The sequence below is a fragment of the Sinocyclocheilus grahami genome, unplaced genomic scaffold (assembly GCF_001515645.1).
Source record: "Sinocyclocheilus grahami isolate Dianchi unplaced genomic scaffold, SAMN03320097.WGS_v1.1 scaffold339.1, whole genome shotgun sequence".
In the NCBI taxonomy this organism is placed as follows: Eukaryota; Metazoa; Chordata; class Actinopteri; order Cypriniformes; family Cyprinidae; genus Sinocyclocheilus; species Sinocyclocheilus grahami.
In genome coordinates, this window is record NW_015505518.1 from 1,375,129 (window position 1) to 1,381,128 (window position 6,000).

The window sequence follows — 6,000 nt, forward strand, 5'->3', positions numbered from 1 at the left end:
ATGAATATTTAATATTACATTTAAACTTTGACTATAGCCTAGAAATGTTGCATATTAATTGTACTTTTTATGAACCTCAAAGCATATGTTTTGTGTTACTCCATAATGATGTTCTATTTGAGGGCATTTGTAGTGTAGGTATAGGGCCAAAACATGACCTCAAGCCCAGGGGCCCCCACCCCCCTAAGTCCTGCCCTGACTACATGCAAAGGAAGGTAAATGCGAGAATGAGACCCTCCCCCCGCCTCCCAAAATAGTTCAGCTCAATCACAGGCAGCTCAATGGAAGCCCGTCCCGTAGCTCTGCCCCCTCCTGCCGTCCTCCACACCAGCAACCAGCCCGTTTAAATATTAACTCTTCGCGTGCAGCTCACAGTCTGTGTCCTAAACCAAAGACAGATGCCTTGCTGTGTATAGCAACAAAATTGTTATGTCTCAATCCACAGACATCAATAAAATGGATTCACTCATTCAAATTAAAAAATGTTTGGATTCACTCCTGGTGCACTTTTGCTGTATAGTAGCGCTTTTGGACGTGTGCGTAAAAAGGTGATTTTCGCTCAAATGAGATGAAGAATCCAATACCAGTAGCCCAATAATGAAATCACATGACCTGTATCTTTATCTTGATAACTCCCTTCGGTTTCATTCATTTGTTTTTGTTAAACTTTTAATAATAAGAGTTCGGTGGTAAAGAGAGTGGTTAAACTGCAAAAGGAAGGCTTTTGGTGTCTTTGTGTCCATCTGCTTACAATTGTGTCTGATTGACACATATGTCTACTTCCCAGCTATTACCCCTTCTCTTCCATGCTTATTTTCCTTCCTTCATTTCTCTTCACTCTTTCACGTTCTCTAGTACAGTGATTCCCAACCAGGGGTAAGTGTGCCCAGGGGATATTTAAACAGATTCCAGGGGGTAACATTTTCATTTTGCTTTGTTAAAGCGACAGTTCACCCCCCAAAAAATGAAAATTCTGTCATCATTTACTCACCCACATGTCATTCTAAACCTGTATGACGTTTACTTATGCAGAACACAAAAGAAGACATTTTGAAGAATGTTGGTAACCAAACAACATTGGAGCCCATTGAAAAAAAACACTGAGACATTTTTAAAAAATATCTTTTATGTTGTACAGAGAACAAAAAGTCGTACCTTTTGGAATGACATGATGGTAAATGATGACAGATTTGTACATTTTCATCTTTTTAAACTTGTTAAACAGAAAAATAATAGATTAAAAATGAGTAATCATATATGTATATATTTCATTTTTTTTTAAGTTAATGTAGGTCATTTTATATTCTGTGTGACTGTTTAAAAAAATAATAGATTAAAAATGAGTAATCATATATGTATATATTTCATTTTTTTTAAAAGTTAATGTAGGTCATTTTATATTCTGTGTGACTGTTTAAAAAAAATTTTGTAGAAAAAGTTTTTTTGTGGAAACAATTTTCACTCAGAAATTGCTTGTGAATTTAACAATGAATTACAATGAAACGGCAAGTAACGCTGAAATACACATAGAACTGCTGAAGTATAAAGACTGAAATAGTATTTTCTTTTCAAACATAATCCACACAATCCATTTTTACATTATTTTAATTAAAATGAATCATTATAATAATGGCTACATCAGTTAATTTTATATTTGTATTTATGTTGTGCTCAGTATTTATCAGATCTAGCCATATGGATGCATTGGCCAGTCATGATTAATTTATTCAGTGAGAAAAAGTGACTAATAAAAGAGGGGTTTCATATTTAGCTGGACATGTGATCTCAATATGGTGGCCCCCATGAGGTGACCCTCTCCATGTAAAATAAAACCACGAAACCGACACAAAACGATGTAGTATACATGCCAGACCAGTATGTGGTGCTGTAATTCTGCCACAGAGATACACTAAAAATGGAGAAGAAGACTTGGACTATGCATAAACATTGCACGTGGTATACAAACGAACATGGAACAATACATTTATTAATCTGTGTTAATGTTAGTTAATAAAAAGACAATCGTTCAGTGTTTGTTCATGTTTTTGTTGCTGTTACGTGACGTAGCGGTGTCTGACTAGGGGCGAGACGTGGGGTGATGACGTTATCGTTTCCGAAAATACACGGATTGGCTGTCCACATGAAAACGCAAGGGTGGCATTTTCAGATTTATCCACTCTAGGACCCGGTTTCACTCTCCCAAAATGCCGGATCCATCTGGACGAAACACCTATATGATACAAAATGTATGCGTATACAGCTAAACGCGTCTCCGTGTGGACGGGACCTGAGAAGACAAAAAAGGTTGGCAAAGACTCCTCTAGTGAATCTTGATCTGAAAACAGGCATGTTTTGAAATGTTTGTTGAGTCGGAGCACGACAACGAGGGCTTCACATTGAGACATGATTTTAACGGTCCACAACTTGAGAACTCCCCCCACCAGCCTCACATCACCCTTTTTCCCTTCTCTCTCCCTCTCTCTCTCTCTCCTTTTGTGGCCCCTGACCCTCCGTTTTTCTTTTTCTCTGCCTACTGAGAGCACGAATACCGTCCCACCCTACCCCCCTTCCCTTCTCACTTTTCTCGTCCCCCTCTCCCCCTCTTGTGTGTGTTTTTTTTCACTCCCTGAGAGCTACACAAGTAACAGAGATGGAGAGAAAGAGAGAAAGGAAGAAAGAGAAAGCTCTCGTATCCTACAAGTCCCCAAAAAAGCCGTAGATGTTTATGTTCATATGACTTGCGGAAACTCACCAGTGTTGGAAAGTATCAAATTAAAAGTAGCTATGCAACTACTTTAAAGGTGATGTGTGTAGTTTTTCAAAATATTTTTTCTAAAATATTTTCAGATTATAATGAAGTGTAAATTTAAAAAAAAATGCAGAAATAATCAGTTCAACCGATGGTGTGAGTTTGAGGTGGGATTATCCTTTTATTGACCAGTGGCAGATGGGGGAGTGTTTGTGGAAACCTGTTTAAAAACAGTCATTCTTTTTCCATTTGATGACGCTAGAGGCACAGAAATCTACATTTACAGTTGTTTTAGTCCGCTTCTTCAATAACAAGAAGTTTTTCCCAACAAGTTGCATGACAGCACTTCACTGTAAAAAGTTGTAAATAAAGGTTATTATAGTATATGTTTAACAAGAAACGACTATTTCAATCTCTCTACTTTTTAATTCAATGTGTTACTTGTTCCTTTGCAATTAATTGTGAAACTTACTAGCAATTTCTGTGTGCCAGAACCATTTTTTTTCAGTGTACATCGAGCAAGTTGATTTGTTTGAATGATTTATTTTAATGAACAGATTCAGAAACTGATTCATTTGAATTGGTTTTCAGTCGTGTGGTCATTGTATGCATCATTCCTTTTTTTTTTTTTTTGCGTGCACAGCCTTGAATCCGAGCTAAATGAAGCAATGATCATTCACACTTTACGAGACTGTCACACTCTATCTTTAGTATTGTTATAGGAGGTTTGATTCATTTTAGTGAGTCGGTTTGTTCTGAGCTCTTTCAAAAAAAATCATTTGAATCAGTGCGCAGTTGAGCATTTCTCTTATTTTTCCCTAAGGAAATACATAGAAAGTTAGCTAAATATTAATGTTTAGAACTATTGTTTCCAGTTGTGTATTAACTAGGTTGATTAAAATGTTTAATTAAAATGTTTCCGCTCCACACCTTCAGCTTTTAGAAATGACACAGAACACTTATAGTATGAAATTATCACAATTAAAAATGTGTTAATGGCCTAACCCTTACAGTACTAGTGCTAATATATTAGGTTTGATGCTGTCAACTTAACTGATATCCTTACTGATATGTACTGCTTTTATGTATTATCCTTCTTTATATTGCTCCATTTTTTTTCTAAGTAGCATGTATTGTAGCTTTTTCGCCAAAAGCCAAATTTGACTGTAGTTGAACTACTTTAAATTCAAAGTTTCTTGTAGCTTTCCAAGACACTTTCAAAGTAGCTTCCCCAACGCTGAAGCTCACACTTCAAGAAATATGATTTTTTTGAATGACGCTGTTGGGTTCTACAGCGACTGGTAAGTGAGGGCTTGAGTCTCAGCAAGAGAAACGAGTTGTTAACACACTGGTGTGTGTGTGTGTGTGTGCAGTGAAGGGGGATGGCTGCCTTGTTTGTAGCTTGTCAGCAATTGCCTGAGACAAGCTTCCCCTGCATGTGTGAAAGCTGCTTGGCTTGAATGCCTGGACCATACCAAGTGGAGTTAAAAGCGAAGGGGGGGACGGAGGCAAGAAAAAACGATCAGACTGGAGACAATAGGCCCCTGAAGTGTTCCCCCCAAGTTGCTTTGATGTTGTCCTAGTGTCTAGATGCTGAAGGGGACCAGGGACTGCAGGGAAGAGCAGCCCTTTGTGTGGATGTGTGTGCACTTTTGGGGCCAACACGGACAAAAGGGAGGGGTACAAAAGCCTGGAGAGAAATAAGAGAAGAAACAAATGATGAAAACCCAAATGATCCTGAACGTGTTTTTGTATGGCCGCTGTGTGTGAGAGGGCACACAGAAAAGGAGAAAAGCGAGAGAAATAGGAGGAGACGCTCGTACACTGGGGCTGATAGAGTGACAGAGAAAGAGAGGGGGTGAGTACACTGTATCTTTTTCTTCAGCACCAGATCACTCTTTTTTTTTACCCTTTCTTACTTTATCTTTCTCTTTTGTTCAAGGGGGGTGGGTGCGTGAAAAATGAGTAGACCCGGAGTTGGAGCCAAAGTTGGGGCTGCAAACGGCGTGCTGTTATTATTGTGGTTATTCCTGTCTACGTGAGTGTGGGTAAAAACGTTCGCTACTCTTACGCTCCGTTATTCCTAGTCCTTGAAGAGATATATGGATATATGGAAAGGGCAGGGGGTGACGGGGGAGTGGATGGCTTGGAATGTGTCATTGGATAGTCTGGATGAGTTGCCCTCCATGCCAGTATAAACCTCCTTGGCTGTCCTTTCCTCTCCTCTCATTATTGTCTGGTTATTCAAGAGCGGTTTCATCTGTTTGTGTGTGATAGCTGCAGAGCAACAAGAGCTTTTTTCTTTCTATATGTCAGGATTGTCACTCTCGGCAGCGGGTGAATTGTGCAATGATTGGAGCCGTGTGTGTGTGTGTGTGTGTGTGTGTGTGTCTGGGGGGCGGTTCTATTCTGCCTGAGGGGGTTTCTCAGTCTGTGCCCTCCATGGTGGTAGCAGACTGCTTTTACACTACCAGCTGTTCCGAAAACCTGCAGTGATTTTCTCTTTCTTTCTGCCTGTCTCTCATGCTAAAGGTTATCCAATCGTTGCCGGTGTCACACGCACGTGCAATTTCTGTTGCTGTTTGATGTGTATAAACCAGTTGCATATGAGTCAGACAAGTCAAATCAATTCATTAAAAAAATACTTTTAATACTTTTAACTTTTATTCATGCACATTTCACTGTGTAAAAATGTATAATATGAAGGAACGGTAATGTACAGTGGGGAAAATAATTATTTGATCCCCTACTGATTTTGTAAGTTTGCCCACTTACAAAGAAATTAAGGGTCTATAATTTTTATGGTAGGTTTATTTTAACGGATAGAATCCAGGGGAAAAAAACACTGTTCAAAGGTTATGAATTGATTTGCATTTCAGTGAGTCAAATAAGTATTTGATCCCCAAGCAAAACTTGGTGGAGAAACTCTTGTTGGCAAGCACAGAGGTAAGACGTGTCTTGTAGTTGGTCACCAGGTTTGCACACATCTCAGGTTGGATTTTGTTCCACTCCTCTTTAAAGATTCTCTCTAAATCCTTAAGGTTTCTTGGCAACTCAAAGTTTCAGCTCACTCCATAGATTTTCTATAGAATTAAGGTCTGGGAACTGGCTAGGCCACTCCATGACCTTAATGTGCTTCTTTTTGAGCCACTCCTTTGTTGCCTTGGCGATATTTTTGGTAATTGTCATGCTGGAAGACTCATCATCCATGACCCATCTTCAGTGTTCTGGCTGAGAGAAGGAGGTTCTCA

The 6,000-nt window shown here is 39.1% G+C and overlaps 1 protein-coding gene across 1 annotated transcript in view; it reads left to right on the forward strand.

The window, feature by feature from the left end:
• Positions 1-4,312: 4,312 nt before the first annotated feature.
• Positions 4,313-6,000, forward strand: part of bcl9 (BCL9 transcription coactivator) — a 121,993-nt gene continuing 120,305 nt past the window's right edge. The window contains exons 1-2 of the mRNA XM_016295753.1: positions 4,313-4,607; positions 4,692-4,793. The gene's annotated coding sequence lies outside the window, so the exon portion shown is untranslated. The remainder of the gene's footprint in view (positions 4,608-4,691; positions 4,794-6,000) is intronic.